General features: G+C 38.6%; 1 protein-coding gene across 1 annotated transcript in view; it reads left to right on the top strand.

Moving 5' to 3' along the window:
- Nucleotides 1-2,648: 2,648 nt before the first annotated feature.
- Nucleotides 2,649-21,745, top strand: part of LOC309862926 (uncharacterized protein) — a 175,675-nt gene continuing 156,578 nt past the window's right edge. Inside the window, exon 1 of the mRNA XM_082727355.1 lies at nucleotides 2,649-2,759. The gene's annotated coding sequence lies outside the window, so the exon portion shown is untranslated. The remainder of the gene's footprint in view (nucleotides 2,760-21,745) is intronic.

Here is a 21,745-nt window from a genome sequence, read left to right as displayed (position 1 = left end):
ATTCTGAATTCAGATAGACATGAGTTCAAACCCTGGGTCTGCCACTTCTGAGCTGTGTTTTTGGGGCTGAGCTAAGACCAATGTTTCTGAGTCTCAGGTTCTCACCTCTGCCTGGTCTGTCACAGGACTATTGAGATGACTCACTGAAAAAGTCCCAAGAAAACACTCAGCTTGGTGCCTGCTTCCTAGAAGTTTCATAGCAGAGTATTTATATTCTGCCCTATCTACATTCTGTCTCTTTTTGGTAAAAGAAATTTGGATAGAGTTGGCTAGTGGATTAGCTTCCCAGGGCTGTTGTACCAAAGTACCACAAAATGGGTGTCCTAAAACAGCAGAGATTGATTATTTTAGAGTTCTAGGGGCCAGAAGTTCTAAATCAAGGTGTCACCAGGGCTGTGCTCCCTTTGGAATGTGTAAAGGAATCTTTCTTTGCCTCTTCCTAGCTTCTGATAGTTTGCCAACAATCACTAGTATCCCTCGGCTTGCAGCTGCATCTGCTCCAGTGCCTGCTTTGGTTGTCATGTGACTTTCTCCCTGTGGCTCTCTGTCCTCATGTGGCCATCTTCTTACAAGGACCCTAGTTGTATTGAAGAAGGGGTTCACCCTCCACTGATACAAACTCACAAAATGTAAGTTACATCTATAAAGACTCTGTTTCCAAATAAGGTCACATTTTAAAGTACTAAGTGGTTAGGACTTCAAAATATATTTTCAACATGAAGAGGTGGGGGGAGGTGAGGAACACAATTCAACCCATAACAAGTAAGTACTAAATTTTATGCTGATATATTCTAGTCTATTTAGTCAATATATCATATAGACTTCTGTTTAGCTTAGATTAGATTTTGCTATCTGAGAAGTCCAATTCTGGAAGAGCAGCCTTAGAACTAAAAGGAAATATGCTGTTTATTTTACTTCTTCTCTCTTTATGCCCCCTTTCTCCATCTCTCCCTTTATTCTAAGCCAGCCAGCCACCGTTCTTACCTTCTCTAACCCCTTATTTACTCTGTCCTCCTCCTCTTTCTAGAATAGTCATGTGTCTGAATCATCTTGTTCTTCATAAAACAAAGGAAAAACTCCTCACTTTGGCATAAATTAACCTTCAGTACCTGATCCTTACTTACCTCTGGGGTGGCTGCCTGTCATAGTTTGTTCCAGACAGCCCCGCGTTTTAACACTGAAGTTACTGCATCTTGAGAAACTCCCTCAGTCCTGGACAAAACCAAGGCAGTTGTTCACTGTACTGTCTGTAAGAGGCTTAAGAGGCTTCTTAATATTTTGCAGGGACTTATGAGTTTTTGAGACAATTTATATCTCCCCAGCCCCTCATGTGTCTTTTTTTAAAATTTAGTTTCATTTTTTCAGTGTTTCAAGGTTCATTGTTTATAGTTTTAGATACTCTTTAGCTATTACAAATTTAATTCAGTCTTGCTAATTGCATATTACTTCATCATTAGTTGTTTACTTATAAAGTTCTCCTGCTAAGTGACATATTTCTTAAGAATTTTATTTTTTTATTTAAATTCAATTTAATTAACATATAGTATATTATCAGTTTCAGAGATAGAATTTAGTGGTTCATCAGTTGCATATAACACCCAGTACCCATTTCATCAAATACCCTCCTTAATGCCCATAATCCAGTTACTACATCCCTGTACCCACCTCCCCTCCAGTAACCCTCAGTTTGTTTCCAAGAATTTTAGATCCAGGTAAATCTGGGTTTGAATTTCAACTCTGCTGACCTTAGTATGCATATTTCATTAAGCATCTATTTTCCTCAAAAGCGTAAGGCACAGGAAATGATGTATCCTTTGGTTGTTGTGAGGGCAAATTAGCTATTATGAACAAACCACCCACAGAGTGTCTGATACACACTAGGTGTTGCATAAATGGTAGATGGTTTCACTGGGGGGTATGTCTGTATATTCCAGAGTACCTGTGTTCAGTAAATGCTTTTGAAAGAAAGCTCAAGGCTACAGAATTCAAATCTCTTGAGCCATGATCTTTCTATCCTGCCATTTTCTCTCTCCGACTTAAAAATAAATCCATTCTTTCAGAGGTTAGCCTTACTAAGAATTTGGCTCACAGCCCTGTCAAGTAATGTAGAAAATGACAGATGTATTTCCTATGGACCTTTTACTACTGGAATTTTCCATGTGTCAATATAATTTTCTACCCTCCAGTGATTTTGATCTGCTTGGAATCAGCAACTGATCCTTGAAAGGAAAACAGAAAACTGAAAAGACCTTGAACAATTTCTTGTTCTCCAGTTGTCAGGAACTCAAAACATAAACTCATTTAAAATTGGTGTGACATCATTGACTAAATGAGGAGTCATTTAAAGTCTGTTCCTTCATATCAACCCCCAAAGAAAAGAGTGGTGTTTCATTCAGCCTGATGGTGTTCAAGTTATGTGTATGAGAAAGAGTGAGGGTGTCTCTAATTCATGAGGGAACAAGGGAGAATCCTGACTGTGGTCAAAAGGATATCACTAGCTCTTGGTTTTCTCTGAGATCCTCATGGAATCCACTTTTTTTTTTTTCTTTTTTTCATCTAGTAGGTATTTGATGTCATGAAGAGATTAATAATTCACAGAGTCAGGGCAGTACTTTTCCACTGAGGGCTGTGTTCAGGGAAGAGCAGAAGTGCTGGCAAAAACCCGAGGGCTCCTGACAAGGTCAGATGTCTTCTGCTTCAGCAAGTGTTCTCAATCCTCAGTAACCTCTTCCTTGCTGTGGCTGACACAGAGAAAACAGGTATTCTTTAAGGATTTTTAGCTTTCTTGACTGAGGTTAAGGTGAGTTCAATCAAATAGACCTGTAAGAGATGGCATGTCATCAACAGCAACAATAAAATGTAAATAAACTTTAAATTACCAGTCCGAAATAGTAGTAATTCAAGAGATGTTATGAAATTAGATGAGATTAATTGCTATAGGTGATAAGAGAGTTAATATCCAGGGGAATACTTCCCCTTCCCATCCAGGAGAAGATGAGGCATGATCTAGTATTACTATTATTACTAGTTCTTGGTTTAATTATTTCTATCTACCATTTTGTTGTTGTTGTTGTTGTTTTTAAGTTCTAGAAATTCTTCATTGAATGTGACATCTCTTTTGATCTTTACACTAATTCTGGGAGATAGATAACTTTATGCCTATTTTAGAAACAAGTAATCAGCTGGGTTTTTCTAAGGCCATCAAGATGGTAAAAGGTGTTTCATCCTAGGATAATTATTTCCAGACATTGCTTTTTACATGTGCTTATCACCTTCCAGTAATAATTAAAGATTAATGATTATGAAGAAGCTTCTTAATATTTTGCAGAGACTTATGAGTTTTTGAGACAATTTATATCTCCCCATCCCCTTACATGTCTTTTTTTTTAAAAAAATTATTTTTTCAGTGTTCCAAGATTCATTTTTTATGCAGCACACCCAGTGCTCCATGTAATATGTTCCTTCCTTAATATCCACCCATCCCCCCTCCAAGTTCACCCATCCCCCAACTCCCCTCCCTTCTAAAGCCTTCAGTTTATTTCTCAGAGTCCACAGTCTCCCATGGTTTTTCTCCCCCTCCACTTTCCCCCAATTCACTTTTCCTTTCCTTTTCCTAATGTCCCCATGTTATTCCTTATGTTCCACAAGTAAGTGAAACCGTATGATATTTGATTTTCTCTGCTTGACTTATTTCACTCAGCATAATCTCCTCCAGTCCTGTCCATGTTGATACAAAAGTTGGGTATTCATCCTTTCTGATGGCTCAGTAATATTCCATTGTATATATGGACCATATCTTTTTTATCTATTCATCTGTTGAAGGGCATCTTGATTCTTTCCACAGTTTGGTGATTGGGGACATGAACACTGAGGTAGAGATGGCCCTTCTTTTCACTGTATCTGTATCTTTGTGGTCATAGTTACAATTGCAGGATCATATGGTAGCTCTATTTTTAATTTTTTGAGGAATCTCCACACTGTTTTCCAAAGTGGCTGCACCAACCTGAATTCCCACCAACAGTATAAGAGAGTTCTCCTTTCTCTACATTCTTTCCAACACTTGTTGTTTCTTGTATTGTTAATTTTGGCCATTCTAACTGGTGTAAGGTGGTATCTCAATGTGGTTTTAATTTGAATCTCCCTGATAGCTAATGATGAACATTTTTTCATGTGTCTCTTAGCTATATGTATGTCTTCATTGAAGAAGTGTCTGTTCATGTCTTCTGCCCATTTATTTACATGATTATCTGTTTTTTGAGTTTTGAATTTGAGGAGTTCTTTTTTTTAATTAAAGATTTTTATTTATTTATTTGACAGACAGAGATCATAAGTAGGCAGAGAGGAAGGCAGAGAGAGAGGGTGGGAAGCAGCCTCCACACTGAGCAGAGAGCCCTATGTGGGGCTCGATCCCAGGACCCTGGGATCGTGACCTGATCCAAAAGCAGAGGCTTTAACCCACTGAGCCACCCAAGCACCCCAAGGAGTTCTTAACAGATCTTCGATATCAGCCCTTTGTCCATAGTGTTATTTGTGAATATCTTCTCCCATTCCGTGGGTTGCCTCTTTGTTTTCTTGACTGTTTCCTTTGCTGTGCAGAAGCTTTGTACCTTGATGGAGTCCCAAAAGTTCATTTTTGCTTTTGTTTCCTTTGCCTTTGGAGACATATCTTGAAAGAAGTTGCTGTGGCCAATGTCAAAGAGACCACTGCCCCCTTATGTGTCATAATAGTCCTGTGCTTGAACAGTTTGGGAATTACTATCTGTACCTGATGAATAGAAAACTTGAACTGTTGGGAGCTTATGTGATTCCCAAAGTCACTAGCCAGTTGGCTTGTGGCTGGTTTCATGACTTGTGCTTTAGAAGATAAAGGGTCTCACACCAATGGCAGCTGCCATTTTTTATTCTGATCTGAGTCAAAGGAAATGAGGCTGAAAACTGGTTTGAATATTATATTCTACCTTCACTATCTTTAAAAGACTTTTGTCAAGTCTACATGGCTTCCTGACAGCAAGGTTCTATCTTACCGGACTTCCAATGGCAGTGATGAGATCTGCCGTCTTTTGTTCTTGCCCATTTTCAAACTCTGGCTATACAGCATCCTTACAATTCTGTGATTTTCCCAATAACTTTTTAATTGGCCAGAGTCTGGTCCTGTCGCTCTTTATAGCTGAAAATGCTGACTGGGACAGTATTTCACCAATGCAGTGTACAAAGCAACTTCATAGTGTTGCTACATATTCTGTCTTCAAGTAACCATAGTTCTGGCTCACTCCTTTTTAAAGCCATATATTGTCAAAGTATAACCCATAATTTCTAGCCTTTTGCTAACCCATTATTTCAACAATGCTTTGCTTAACTACTTCATGCAATTAATAAAGATGGTTGTTGTAGCTCCCTAAAGAGCTGGTTTTAGATTTGCTTCACAGAAGGGAAAGGAGCATAATGAATATGAAGAAGGAAAGGGAGAGGTCTAGGAGAGATTTTGACTGGTTGAAGTTCCTTATTCAATGCACTTAATTTTTCTCCCTGCAATCTTCTCCACTTTCAATCCTTGTCTTTCTCTTTATCTTTCTATTCCCACTCTTTTGTCCTCTCTCCAAGCATAAGACAAGGGGTATTTGAGGGATATTTGGCTCTACTGAAATCTAAACATCGATTTGAGTCCCTTTTGTCCTGAGCTTGCTCTGTGATGTTTATCATGCTAACATAAACATCACCTCATTTAATCTCCTCAAACAGTTTGGAAAGAGACATTGTGATGTCTCTATTATGAGAAGAAAAAAAGGGAGAGAAATTAAATTTGGAGCATGTTAGGACTTGCTCAGGGCAGGATGTATCCTAAATATCTTCCCCATGAGTTTGCAAATACCAGTTGAAAGTCAGTACAAGTCAGATAGTCAGAACAATAGACTAGGAAACAAACAGCTTTTTGGAGCCCTTGCTCTGTTACCAACTGTGTGTATCATGGACAAGTTATTCAAACCCTTTCTTAGACAACACCATGGGAGTGTGGGAATGTGAAGGTTGGACACTCAGTGGAAGATAAAAAGAATTCAGGCACTTCACTTATCAGGCACTTCACTTAGAATGTTTCTTTTGCCCCACATTCAGTTTGCTCCCCCACAGCATGCCTCCTGTTATATCTTTGGGAGGGATGAGATCTAGCTTTCTTTCCCAGCATGTGAAGATGCCTGGGTCCCAGATGGCTTTTGCCACCAGCCATATGGCTTCTGTATATTGGAAAGATGTGCCACTAGAGCTCCTAGTTCTCTTTTTTATGAAAGCTCAAGTTACCCAGGACTGTTCCTGACCACATTTCTTCATACAGAAAGTTGGAGTACTCATAACAAAGTTGGTTGGGGCTAGCTAGAATATGGCATTTTTAGAATGGTGAATCTCAATTTTACCTTAAGCATCAAGTCCAAGGAGTTAAGGGTCACACCTCTGTCCCAGGAGAATCATTCACCAGATTATAGGACTTTTAGAGAGATAAAGTGAGTCTCTATGACGTCAGATAATGTTGGGGTAAATTCTTGGTTCCACTACTTACACATTGATGTACTTGGCCAGCTTACTTACCCACCTTGTGCCTCAGTTTCTTCTTCTAAACTCAGTTTCTTTCTTCTTCATGTCCTAAACTGAGGACAATATTTTAAGACCTTGGGTGGTTATGAAGATTACACAAGGAGATTCCTGTAAAAGAATTATCTCTGTCTGACATAGAGTAACCATTCACTAAATATTCACTGCTAATGTGCTCAGTGCCTAAGACGCAACAGTTGATGATAAATAGCTATCCTACTTCTCACTGTTTGGTATTTGTTCTGTCATTGCTTAAAATGACATAATACATGGCTCAAGTGCCATGATGACTTTTATTTTAAATTTGGCAAATCCACGCACCTGAAACAAGCTTCTTTATTAAGGGAACTGATTGGCAGAGATAAGAATTTTATATGCTATTTTCACACACAAAAAATTAAGTCTACCATTGGGTTTCCCAAGTAATAAATATTGAGAAGTAGGCAGATTTTCTCCCTTTACTTTTCAAGTAGAATTGTCATATGTTGTCAATGTAGCGAGAGTGAGAAGAAGGTACAGGAGAAGGTAAGATGTTTAAGAGACACTTTGCTGTGTATCAAAAGATGAATTTTACCACCCATTTTAAAACATATCATCTTCTTGTGTGGAAGTTGGGTTTCCCTGGCTAACCTATAAGTTATATTAAGGTACCAACTATGATTGAATTCTCTTTGTGTTTCTTATGTGTACATGGGCACCATGTAAAGTATCCCTCTACTCTAGCTATACTTTGCAGTTCTTCCCAGTTCATGTCCGTGTACCTTTGTTTTCTCTGCTGGGAAACAGTTCCCAAGCTTGTCTGGCTGTATAGCTCATTTCTCAAGACTCACTTTAAATGTTACCTCCTCTGGAAGGGGGCTGCTTGTGTCCAAGGAAAGCTAGTTAAGTTTGTCTTCTTGGCATTTTTTGGACGGGAAGTGGAACTGTTCACTGTCATATCAGCCAGAGAACAAAGTGCTCAGATCATTCTGACATAGTGAGCACAAACAACTTCATCATACTTTCAAACAAATTGGATATTTTTAAGGTATTCACTTGATCAAATCATCTTGATCCTAAAGATGTTTAACTTTTGGTGTCTTGGGTTACCTGTTACAAGAAAAAGAAAACTATGTGGCTTTAGAGGGAGGGGAACCAGGATTTGGCTCTTGGTTCTCACTACTTATAAGCTGTGGGTACACTGAATCTCAATTGAATATAATGAAAGCTACCTTGAAGTTCTGATATATGATTGACTAAGATAATGCAGGTCAAGTATCAAGCATATCTCTGGGATCTAGAAGACACTCAATGATAGTAGTTATCATAAGGTTGTCTGTCCTTGTAGAACATTCTAGTGACCCTTTCTAAGACACTGCAGTTTAGTTCTCATGATTCACATATAAAACATCTTTTTACTACACGATTCTAAGCATAGTTTATTAAACAATTAGTCTACTTGCACATGCTACTCCATCTTTCTGGAAATAATAACTGTTGCTAACTAGAAGGATTACATTTCTGGACAATGTTGTGGTTGGTAAAGATTATTACTAGTTTAATCAAGATTAAAAAATATAAGTTTAAGAGATAAACAATAAATAAAGATGGCATTACATGTATTTTAAAAGTGAGTGAACCTTAGAGAGGACATTTAACTCCAAAACACAATAAATACAATTGATCTGTCAAGATTAAAATCTTTCTATTCCCCCTACAGACACTGCTTTATTGCAATCAAATTGGTGAGGAAACAGAGGTAACAAGACCAACTGTAAGGTCCATTGTGTATTATATTTTCTCCATGACATCCATTAAGAGTAGATTGGATGAACAGTTTGAATGACTCCTTACCATTATTTTTGTTATGAATTCTCCAGTGAATCAGTGTTGGGTTGGTTTTTATTTTGTTAGTACCATGACAGGGACAATCATACTTTAGGAAGATACATGTGAGGTATAAGGGCAGAATAAAAATGTAGCATGCTCTATCTTTGTTTTATTTGGACTAATGCTAGACTTAAAGAAACATTGCAAAAATAGTGCAAAAGTTTCCTTATATGCCTGACCTCACTTTCCCCAATTTTGACAATGTTAACATCCTAGATAATTAAGTGGGCTTATCAAAACCATGGAGGACATGGGAAGATGGAGAGGAGAAGTGAGTTGGGGGAAATTGGAGGGGGAGATGAACCATGGGAGATGGTGAACTCTGAGAAACAAACTGGGGCTTATGGAGGGGGGGCAGTGGGAGGTTAGGTGAGCTTGGTGGTGGGTATTATGGAAGGTACGTGTTGCATGGAGCACTGGGTGTAGTACATAAACAACGAATTCTGGAACACTGAAAAGAAATTTTAAAAAATAAATAAACATTTTAAAAAACCCAGGGAATTCACATTGTGTTATATTATGAACTGATGTACAAACTTTTTTCAAAATTCAACAAGTTTTCATTAGTGTTCTTTTTCTCCTTTATGATGCAATTCAAGATCCCATGTTGCATTTGTCTCCTATTAGATGTCCTTAGCTGCCTCCCCTCTGTAACAGTTCCCTCAGTCTTTTCTCACCGTTTATGATTTTGGCACTTCTGAAGAGCACGGATTGATTATTTGGAGACTATCCTTTAATTTGGATTTGTGCCAAGAATGGATTTGTTTTCTTATAAATGTTTATGCTTTTTTGCCAAGAATTATGAAAAAAAAATGCTGTAGTGTCGTCTGTATATCTTATCAAAGGCTTCAAGACGTCAGTGTCTTATAGCTAGTCATGTTTACCTTGATCTTTTGGTTAAGTTAACATCTGTCAACTTTCTTCATTGTAAAATTATCTTTTCCTTTGTTCTTGACAAATATTTGGGTGAAATGTTCTGAGATTATGAGAATTGTGATTTTCCTCAAACTCTTGCCCAAAAAACCCAAAAAACAAAACAAAACAAAAACAAAAGCAAAAAAAACCCCAAAACATCTGCAATGCTATTTACTGTGGTGTTTGCTTAGTGGTGATCCTAGATTTCCTTCTATTCTCCATTTATTAATTGGAATTCTTCATGGAAGAGCTATCTCTTATTGATTGATTGATTTATTATATCAATAGAGCTCATGGCTATTTATGCAATTCTGTGGGTTAAAATTACCATTGTTATCTTATAAAGAGAAGCACTCTCTTCACAGTTGCCCTGGTGGTATTGAAAAGAGCTCAGGAAAGGATGATCAGCAGTCTAGGCTAAGCAGAGCCTTCTCTTTCATTATGAATTGAAATATCTATATCAGCATATTTGGGTTGGCTTGTGGATACTGAAATAGAGCACAGAACATAAGAATATGAGAGACAGAGACCGAAGCAGAGAGAGAGACAGAGAAAGAGTACCAAAGGGTTACATGGAAACTGGAAGGAAGGAAAACAGAGTCAACTCCATCTAGAACTGCCTACTGAGTTGAAATATGCATCAGAGACACTTTATGCTATCCTGGAGTAGGGAGGACCAGGAATTACCAATATATCCTGAAAAAAGAGTGCGTAGACCTTCAGCAAAATATACATAATATAAAATAATGACCGATACTTGGAGGTTCTTTGGGATGAATTTTATCTCTGGGCAAATAGCCCTTTGGTAGATTTTGTCCTTTCAGAATATGTGGGACAAAGGGCTGGCCCAAGACATTACCTGAATCTCTTGTGGAATTATAGAAGAGGGAGGGATTAAAGAAAACAAAAGACATGAAATGATTTGGAAAGACTCAGATATGTGGAGCAATGGAAGGAGAGGTTTATTCAATGCAAACACTGGACTAGAGACCAGAAATTCAAGCTCTGGTCTTAACTTTGTATCACAGGGCTTAGTTCCCTCGTTTGAAAATGTCACTATTACATTTGATGGTCTCTGAAATCCCTCCCTTTATCTTTCTGGCATGGTGTTATTCTTTCTAATTTGTTGATTTAATGTTGGTAAAGTGGGTGGGTTGTATTAAATTATGAGGAATTCCTAGAGAGTTTAAAGCATTTTAGTCCTAGAGTCTATGAACAGAGATGGGCTGCAAAGAGGACCAGGACGAGCTGCAGGATTTGCCATGCTTAGAAAGGCTCTGGGAATTCCTGAAGACAAATGCCTGAAGCCATTCTGTACTTGACGTTTCTGTGAAATTGTTCGCCTTCAGTTGCTGTTGGGCACATATGCTACAGAGCTTGGTTTCAAGCCTAGCATATGGCAGCTTTGGAATAAAGTTCAGATTCTTGTTAATATCCTTGGCTCATTTGTCTTCCCAGTTCTAGTAAATGACAGAAGAAAGAGTAGAATGCTATTCTAGTTAGGGGCATTACATCAGTGAAGTTTGCTCTTCACCTACAGAGGGGTTGGGTTGATGTTTAGCATTCAGAAACTTCATCAGGTTATTTCCTTTTCTTTCTTTATATATGTCTGTCTTTGTATCTTCCTTTGTGCCCTTCTTTCTTTCGTTTTGTCTTCCTTTCTTGTGTCCTTCCTTCCTCTGTCCCTCTGTTGCTGCCTCCTTCCTTCCCTTTCCCTTCCTTTTGTTTTGTTTTGGCTAATGAGTTCCTTGGGGGGTAATCTGTGACTGCTAGATGAAGAGTTTTCTAAGACCAATTTCTTTTACTGGCAAGTCTTGAAAGGAAGAGAGGCCACAGGTAATGGGACTTTCTCTGTAGCCAGGCCAGAACTTATTCTCCACTGAGGGATGGCCCCTCCTGCTCATACCATCCAGGAAAAGGAGAGAACAAATTTATTTCCCTCAGCAGAGCCCAAGTTTTCTGAAATTTCCATTTGTGAATTCTTCTGTATACCAATTAAAGTTGGAACTTACCTGACAGTCCTTTAGGCTCAGAGACTTTCTGGAGTGCTCTCAAAGGTGAACAAAATTATTAGTGGTGCCCCAAAGGCACTGAGGTTGATGGGTGGGTCCCTCAGACCCCAGTCCCACTTGGTCAAGATGGCAGGTTAGTTAAGAGCATGGATGGCAGAGCTGGGTTTGCTCGGTGTGCTTCTGATTATTAGCTATGAGATCTAGGGCAAGCTACTCAACCTCTCTGTGCCCTAGTTACTCATCTATAAAATGGGAATAAAATAATAATAATAATGCTTACCTCATAGGATTGTGTAGGAATTAAATGAGCTCATATACTTAAAGCACTTACAACAGTGGAGATCATATGTCAAGTGCTATGGAACACTTTTCTGTTATTATTAATAGGTTTACATCATCATTGCCACAGAAATTCTACACACATCAGCTGATGAGAAGATTTAACTGTTAAGGAAATACTTTGCACATTCTTACACATACTCCTTTTCTTTTTTTGTTAATCTTATACAGTGCTAAGAAACCCTGTAATGTAATCAGCTAAATTCTTTTTTAAAAATTTTTAAATGAAAAATTTTATTTACTTTTTAAAAATTGAATTGTATTTTCTCAGTGTTCCAAGATTCATTGTTTATGTACCACACCCAATGCTTCATGCAATAAGTGCCCTCCTTAATACCCACCACCAGGCTCACCCAACCCCCACTCTCCTCCCCTCCAAAACCCTCAGTTTATTTTCTCAGAGTCCACAGTCTCTCATGGTTCATGAGAACTCTCATGGTTCATGGTTCAATTTCTTCCAACTCCCTTCAACTCCCTTCTCCCAATGTCCTCCATGATATTCCTTATGCTCCATAAGTAAATGAAGCCATGTAGTCAGCCAAATTCTGCTTGAACATGCCTGGTGATAAAGAGCGATTTCTTCAACTTGTATGGCCACCCGCTTTGTTGGTAATAAGCCCTTGCTAATGAGCTAAAATCTATTTCCTTGTAGCTTCAACCACCGAGCCCTTTTCCTCCATTCTGGAATCATGCGGAATTAATCTCTTTTACTTCCCTATGACAGCTAGTCTTTCACGTGGCCCAAGAATGAGCTCAACATCATTGATAAGATCCAGTCTCCTTGCTTACATGCTTCCAATGGGAATGAGCTCACTACCTCCTGAGACAGCTTGTCTAGCTGTCGATGTAGGGGCCAAGGCAGCCTGCCCAAAATATGTCACTTTGGCATATTGATTATTTTAAATAAAGTTACTTAAGAGACAGTCTGTGCAAAAAGGACACTCAGGCCCTTTGTCCCTCTCAAAGAAGGAAATAAATCTCCCTTGTGAAAGGGGCCCTCCCTGTACTGGGAGGTATAGAGAATTCTCATCACCAGAGGTGGGAAATTTAGAGCCTAGAAGGCAGTACAAACAACTCTTGTTACTTTTTACTAATTTACTCCCCAAGCCCAAGTTCTGCTTAGAGTTCCTTACTAATTGAAGCTCCCAAAGTTAAGTTTTCTTTCTCCTGTCAATTCCTCCAAGATTCATTGTCTCTTTGTTTAAAAAGTATAAAAACTGCCTGCCTTGGTCATTTCTTTAGGTCTCAATTTCATTATTGGGTCTCTGTGCACATGTAAATAGACTTTTTTTTTTTTTTTTCCCTCTGCTAATCTGTCTCATGTCAATGTAATTCTTAGTCCAGTAGAAGAAACTTGGATGGAGGAAAATTTCCTCCTCTCCTTCACAGATCATCTCTGTTGATTAGGAATTTCTCCTACAGCCAAATTGACTGGCCTCTCCTTGTACTTGCACTCACTGGCTCCCCTAGAGTTGCTTAGGATTCTACTTTCCCTTCTCTAAATGGGCTTCATGACAATAAAAGAGAAGCATTCCTCCTGTCTTCTCTAGGTCAATGGTTCTTTCAACTGCTCCTTCTATGAAGAATTTATCCAGGATTCATCAGTGAATCTCTCCAAATAAATCCAAAATAATTCAGTGACAGTTTCTCTGGCTCATTCACAGCCTTGCACTCCTGGAGCCCTCCAGAGTTTTATGTAACACAAGTTCTCCAGCTTTTCCTTAATCCTTCACCTGCTCTGGTTCTCTTGTTAGTGTCCATTGTGGAAAACCAATGAGGGTCACACCTCCTTCTGCTATAGCTGAGTACAGAACACTGTTGTCTTGGCAAAGGTTTCTTCTTTTGCAGAAACTGCTAGCATTGTGGGGGCTATGAGGCATTTGTTCCTGCCTTGGGACATCAAAGCACTTTGAACCCCTTGTGGAGGTGCCACTTGGCCACATCTCCTACCCTAGACACCAAAACAATGATGCTGTGTCTCCAGGTTAAATGGTGGTGAACTCCCTCTTTTTTTTTTTTTTTTTTTAGATTTTATTTATTTATTTGACAGAGAGAAATCACAAGTAGATGGAGAGGCAGGCAGAGAGAGAGAGGGAAGCAGGCTCTCTGCTAAGCAGAGAGCCTGATGCGGGACTCGATCCCAGGACTCTGAGATCATGACCTGAGCCGAAGGCAGCGGCTTAACCCACTGAGCCACCCAGGCGCCCCGAACTCCCTCTTTTCATGGCTGACAAACACCCATGGGACTGGGGGACCAATAAATACATAGGACACTCCTTCCTGCCCCTGCTCCTCACAAATGTATATGCAAAACTATTTTCCTTGTTTTGTTCATAGGGATTGCTTCTTGCTGCCTCACCCATCTGCTCATAAAAATCTGACCCAGTCTGAGCTCCAAGTGGGACCCCTAAACCATAGTGCAAGCTGTCCAGGTCTGTCACCATCACATTTTCTTACCTTTGCTTGAACAAAGAATTGACTCACATTATTCAAATAATACAAATATAGATATTGGGTCCAACCTGCAGTAGTGACAAGAAGTATTCCGGAAGAGAACTTGAGTGGGGATAGGCAGAGGTTGGGGTTTGACCTGGTGAGAATTCATATGAGCAAAGGTAATAAACTGCAAACTCTGGGTCTAGGATTCTAGCACACATGTTTATGTACATATGCTTGGTATACTCTTTGGGGATATATGGACAAAACATAATGTGATTGCTTTGGGGAATAATTAAAATAATTAAGTTTAAATTACAACCATTGACTTGGAAGGCTATTTTCTAACAGTGATATACTCTAATACAAACAAGAAAAAATCAATACTATTTACATAGTGCAATCCTATTCAAATTACTATACATAGTTAGGATTCACATCTTGCCAAGGCTGACAGTAATTGTTTATTTGTCTGTAATAGTGAAGTTGCAACCAGACAATATAAAAATAAAATTAAAGCCTTTGTTTTATTATTTATCATTTTCAATTGCATTCATTTTTTTTTCTGTAATTGGATTAGGTGCAGGTTCTAAACCTTAGCCCTTTAAAACAAGTTCTGAAATTGTATATAATTTTAAGTTTTCATCCTTAGACACAATTATCTTTTATATGTGAGATTTCTCTTCAAACCCTTTCATTTGTTCATCTACGCATAGAGAAAAACATATGAAACATATAATATGTGCAAAGCAATAATATTAGCTGCAATATGGAATATAAAAAATGAATATGATATCATCCTTGCCCTCAAAGAATAGCTGGATAACTAGTAGAGAAGCTCCCTTATGCTTTAATCTCACAGAGAGTATAATTTGTAGTAAGATGATGGCACAAACTAGGTATGGTGAGCAAAGAGTAAGGGGTCACAATCTTTTAACAGGGATATAGGAGGCTTCAACAGAAGATACTCCATAGTAGAAAAACCTTGGGGAAGAGTCTTCAAGGAATAAAATAAGATTGAATCTAAGATCTGGAAGACTGAGAGTCCAGCACACATTGAGAACATACAAATGTGTTGCTGCTGCTGAAGAATGTAGTACCTAGGAAGGGTTGGGTTGACCATGCAGCTTTTCAAGAATTGCAAAAGGCATTTAGAGGTCAGCTTTCAAGATTTTGTCTCCTGCTCTTACCCAGCGAGGGGACTCTGAGGAGTCTAAAGCATAGGAATAACATGATCAGAGCTCAGCTTCCGCATTCTCCTTTTGCATCTTTGGTTTTGTGATATTCATCCCAATCAAATCCATCCAGAACCACCTGATGTCATAGATCTTCTAGACCTCTCATTTTGTGGTGATCAAACTAAGGCACAGAGAGACCAAGCAGTTCAATTAATAACACTTTGCCTTAAGGATGCGTGCTTTGGAGAGACCCTTGATTCTCTTCAGGAGCATATAGGTCTGTTTGGTTAAATTGGGAAGAGGAAGAAAGAGAAAAAAAAAAAAAAACACCTGCAAGGCCTTTGTCACCTGAAGAATATTCCATGGAGAATGTATGTATACTCTCATTTGGTCCTCGCATAACATTGATGTGAATGGGCTTCCCTTGGTTGCGAGACCAAGGGGCTCTCAGGCTTGTGTTGGAGGGGAAGAAAAGGGGAAGCCAGAACAGGATGGAGGAAAAACAAATGATTAGATTTACTTGTGAACTAGATCTTATGATAAAACATTTGCACATATTTTCTGTGCAGTTTTCATAGCTTTAGGAGATTGATGTCATGCTTACTATTTCTATTGATGAAGGAACTGAGGGTTAGGATAGTTATATAACTTATAGTGCACATAATTATTGAAAACTTACTTTTCAAAGGACTTTTTGGATCTAACCCAATCTGTCTTCACAACAGCTTTATAGAAGGGTACATTATGGATAAAGAAATGGGCAGAAGAATCTAGGAAACTTGACAAATAGGAATAGCTAGTAAATGGGTGATCTGGGAGTTAAGTCCAAATAATCCAGTTCTTTCGTAAACTTTCCTCATCATGGCACCATATTTGGCATCGATTTACCAGAGGGCACAATTTTTATATGATGCAACATTCCAAGTCTCAAGTTTCTGCACCTTCCACTATTCCATGAGGCTCAAAACATTTTCCAATAATTCAGCTGAAAACACTTATTGACTTCCTGGCTTATACCAGACTTTATGATAGGTGTTGGAAATATACCAACACACCCATGCATTTGCACAAGCTTGAGTGCACATACACATACACACACACACTTATGTACCCTGTCTAATGTGAAGCCATCAGTAAACTGGTCAGAAAAAAATCCTTTGGGGTTTATAGTGTCCTTATAATTCTATCTACTTTGGCACTAACTCAGAAGCACATTTTAAAATATATTTACCTTATATATTTAAAGTATCTATTTAATAACATCTGTAATAATTAATACCAAATTTATTATTCATCTATTGTTACATTTAAAAAACCCCAAAACCTAGTGGTCCACTCATTAAAAGAAAGACTCATTTTCTGCTCACAAATTTGGTGGTTCTGCAATTTTGTCTGGGCTCATAATGGTGGATCTTCTGGTCTGACTTGAGGCCACTCATAAGATAACAGTCCTCTGGACACTTGATTTATGTCAGGTGGTCTAAGGCCTCAAATATCTAGCCATTGATATTGACTTTAGTTAGACTAACACAGAGGAGGAAGAGTGAAATGCGGAGAAGACAGTGAGGACAATGTGGAACCCATAAATCATCTCTACATCTGACCACAAAGAGTTTCAAAAGTAATTGTCTTTCAAATTTCACACAAGCTCCTATTTTGGCCAGTTCTAACACTACTTCATAAAGAAGGTGATTTGAGGAAAAAAAAAATTCTAGCTTATTTGATGGAGTAAAATGAAGCACAGTTCACCTCTTATCAATGTGGCATCCATACAACCCCCCTTTTTATTTTTTTAATTTTTTTAAAAAATTATTTTTTATTATGTTATGTTAGTCACCACACTGTATATCATTAGTTTTTGATGCAATGTTCCAAGATTCGTTGTTTACATATAAAAACCAGCGCTCCATTCAATATGTGCCTTCTTTAATACCCATCACTGGGCTAACCCTTCTCCCCACTTGCCTCCCCTCTAAAACCCTCAGTTTGTTTCTTGGAGCCCACAGTCTTTCATAGTTTACCTCCCCCTCTGATTTCCCTTGCTTCATTTTTACTTTCCTTCTTCTAATGTCCTCCATGCTATTCCTTATGTTCCACAAGTAAGTAAAAACATACGATAATTGACTTTCTCAGCTTGAGTTATTTCAATCAGCATAATCTCTTCCAGTCCCATCCATGTTGATGTAAAAGTTGGGTATTCATCCTTTCTGATGGCTGAGTAATACTCCATTGTATATATGGACCACATCTTCTTTATTCATTTGTCTGCTGAGGGGCATCTTGACTCTTTCCACCATTTGGCTATTGTGGTCATTGCTGCTATGAACATTGGGGTGTATATGGGCTTTCTTTTCACTACATCTGTATTTTGGGGATAAATACCCAGCAGTGCAATTGCCAGGTCATAGGGTAGCTCTACTTTTAAATTTTTGAGAAATCTCCTCACTGTTTTCCAAAGTGACTGTACCAACTTGCATTCCCACTAACAGTGTAAGAGGGCTTCCCTTTCTCCACATCCTCTCCAATATTTGTTGTTTCTTGCCTTGCTGATTTTTGCTATTCTACCTGGTGTAAGGTGGTATCTCAATGTGGTTTTGATTTAAATTTCCTTGATGGGTGTTGATGAGGAATACCTTTTCATGTGTCTGTTAGCCACTTGGATGTCATCTTTGAAGAAGTGTCTACTCATGTCTTCTGCCTATTTCTTTTTCATTTTTTTCCCCATCTTATTTTATTTTATCCCTTTTCAATGTTCTAAAATTCATTGTTTATGCATCATCCCCAGTGCTCCATGAAATATGCGCCCTCCATAATACCCACTACCAGGCTCACCCAACCCTCCACCCCCTCCCCTCCAAAACCTTCAGTTTGTTTCTCAGAGTCCATAGTCTCTCATGGTTCATCTCCCCTCCAATTTCCCCCAACTCACTTATCCTTTCCATCTCCCAGTGTCCTCCGTGTTATTCCTTATGCTCCACAAGTAAGTGAAACCATATGATACTTGATTCTCTCTGCTTGAATTATTTTTTTTAAGATTTTTATTTATTTATCAGAGAGAGAGGGGAGAGAGTGAGCACAGGCAGACAGAATGGCAGGCAGAGGCAGAGGGAGAAGCAGGCTCCCCGCCGAGCAAGGAGCCTGATGTGGGACTCGATCCCAGGACGCTGGGATCATGACCTGAGCTAAAGGCAGCTGCTTAACCAACTGAGCCACCCCGGCGTCCCCTCTGCTTGAATTATTTATCTTAATCTCTAGCATAATCTTTTCCAGTCCTGTCCATGTTGATATAAAAGTTGGGTATTCATCCTTTCTGATGGAGGCATAATACTCCATTGTATATAGAGGACCATATCTTCTTTATCAATTCTCCCATTGAAGGGCATCTTGGTTCTTTCCACGGTTTGGCAACTGTGGCCATTGCTTCTATGAACATTGGGATAGAGATGGCCCGTCTTTTCACTACATCCATATCTTTGGGGTAAGTACCCAGTAGGGCAATTGCAGGGTCATAGGGAAGTTCTATTTTTAATTTCTTAAGGAGTCTCCACACTGTTTTCCAAAGTGGCTGCACCAACTTGCATCCCCACCAGCAGTGTAAGAGGGTTCCCCTTTCTCCACATCCTCTCCAACACTTGTTGTTTCCTGCCGTGTTAATCTTTGTCTTTCTAACTGGTGTAAGGTGGTATCTTAATGTGGTTTTGATTTGAATCTCCCGGATGGCTAATGATGATGAACATTTTTTCATGTGTCTGTTAGCCATTTTTATGTCTTCTTTGGAGAAGTGTCTGCTCATGTCTTCTGCCCATTTATTGACATGATTATCTGTTTTTTTGTGTGTTGAGTTTGAGGAGTTCTTTATAGATCTTGGATATCAGCACTTTGTCTGTAGTGTTATTTGCAAATATCTTCTCCCATTCCATGGGTTGCTTCTTTGTTTTGTTGACTGTTTTCTTTACTGTGCAGAAGCTTTTGATCTTGATGAAGTCCCAAAATTCATTTTCACTTTTCTTTGCCTTTGGAGACGTGTCTTGAAAGAAGTTGCTGTGGCCAATGTCAAAGAGGTTACTGCCTATGTTCTTCTCTAGGATTTTGATGGATTCCTGTCTCACATTGAGGTCTTTCATTCGTTTTGAGTTTATCTTTGTGTATGGTGTAAGAGAATGATCGAGTTTCATTCTTCTGTATATAGCTGTCCAAATTTCCCAGCACTATTTCTTGAAGAGATTGCCTTTTTTCCATTGGATATTTTTTCCTTGCCTTGTAAAAGATTATTTGACCATAGAGTTGAGTACATATCTGGGTTCTCTACTCTGTTCTATTGGTCTGTGTGTCTGTTTTTGTGCCAGTACCATACTGTCTTGGTGATCACAGCTTTGTAACAATGCTTGAAATCAGGCAATGTGATATCTCCAGGTTTTTTGTGGTTTTTTTTTTTTTTTCAACATTTCTTTGGTGATTTGGGTCTTCTCTGGTTTGATGCAAATTTTAGGATTGTTTGTTCCAGCACTTTGGAAAATGCCCTTTGTATTTTGATTGGGATTGTGTTGAAAGCATAGATTGCACTGGGCAGCATAAATATTTTAACAGTGTTTATTCTTCCAGTCCATGAGCATGGAATATTATTTCATCTTTTTGTGTCTTCTTCATTTTCTTTCATGAGCATTCTATAGTTCCTCAAGTATAGTTTTTTACCTATTTGGTTAGGTTTATTCCAAGGTTTTTGGTGCTATTGTAAATGGAATTGATCCTCTAATTTCCATTTCTACAGTTTCATTGTTAGTGTATAAGAAAGCAACTGATTCCAGTGCATTGATTCTGTATCCTTCCACATTACTGGTTGCTGTATGAGTTCTAGTACTTTGCGGGTGGAGTCTTTGGGGTTTACAACCCCCTTTTTAAAAAAAAGTTATTAGATTAAATTAAAAAATAATTAAAAAAAACATATGGAATTTTGTAGTTAAGTAATACCAAAATCATATTTCAGTTTTCCATAACGTAGCTATCCCTTGTGCAACTAACAATATGTTATCTATCCCCTAAACCAGATGCACAAATTCTCATACCACTTTATCCTCCTTTTGGTGGTGCTCATTCTTCTCCTCACTAAATCACACTCTCCCATTGGTATATGATAACTTAAATACTAAGTTATAAAATTAACTACTATTAAAATATTTTGTATCATGTATTAGGATAATAGGAGAGGGAAAAAGAAAACAGGACAAAGAATTACTTATTACCAAATAAATATATTTATATCAGAGCAAAAAAGAAACTGTACAGTCCTCAAGATCTACAAATGGTCTCATAGGTCATAGCTGACATTCATAACTTCTTCCACTGTCCCATTTCATATTCCTTTTGCTCTCAGTAAGCAACTCAAGTGATCATAGTCTTTTATTTTCTTTTTTGAATCTTTATTCCCAAGGGTCTATACTATTTGCCTGGGCTTTTTTGTTTTTTGTTTTTTGGATTAACTTTAATTACAAAAGGTGATTAGATAACAAGCACAAAGCCCTCATGAATGAGATTAGTGTCCATATAAAAGAGACCTCAGAGAGATTCCTTGTCCATTCCATCAGTCAGGCACAGCAAAAATACAGCAGTCTAGGAAGCAGGTTTTTATCCAAACTGTACCTGCTGGGGCCTCGATCTTGGACTTCCCAGACTCCAGAAGTCTAAGAAATAAACTGTTATTATTATTATTATTTTTTTTATAAACTACCCAGTTTATGGTGTTCTTGTTATAGAAGCCTCAATGAACTAAGGCACTCTCTCACCATTGCATATTAGTGATTGGGGGACAGGTACCTTGACCTCTTAGTTTATGGATCTCTGGTTCAAGAGGACCATCACACAAGGAAGGGCCTGTTCCCAGGTAACTTGTCCACATCTGGTCTTGAGACAGAGCATGAGGTCATGGATCCCATCAAAGCAGATGATATGACGGATGAGATTTGGGGAAACTTGAGGCAGGCCAAAGTATAGTTTGCACATCAGGGGCTGTGAATTACTGGAACAAAAGGGTAAATTCTGCTTTTCTCCATACTTCTCTGTGCAAGAAGAGGCTGGGCTTTACAGATTGTAGCACCAGGGATCCCTTGTCTTCTGGATTTCCTTAAGTTTGGCCAGTGGGAGCTGTCAGGAGACCAAAGATTAGAAGAACGAGGCTAAGGCTTTTATTTTTTCTGCTTCCTCTTTGCTTCAGAGTTCTTTTAGCAGGGGCTGTGTTCTTTCATAGATATAGCTTTATAGGTGGGCTTTCTGTTATATACCCCCTTTCTTTTCCTTTAGGACTAGGGGCTGGAGGTCTTTAACAGCCTCAACATTCCTTTTGGACTTCCTTAACCCGACTGACACTTCTGTAAGTAGATATACCCCTATAAAAACTCTTCTAAAGTCTCAGCTGAGGTT

The sequence above is a fragment of the Mustela nivalis genome (genome assembly GCF_964662115.1).
Source record: "Mustela nivalis genome assembly, chromosome: 4".
In the NCBI taxonomy this organism is placed as follows: Eukaryota; Metazoa; Chordata; class Mammalia; order Carnivora; family Mustelidae; genus Mustela; species Mustela nivalis.
The sequence above is the reverse complement of the archived record's forward strand: the minus strand, read 5'-3'. Positions and strand labels throughout refer to the sequence as shown.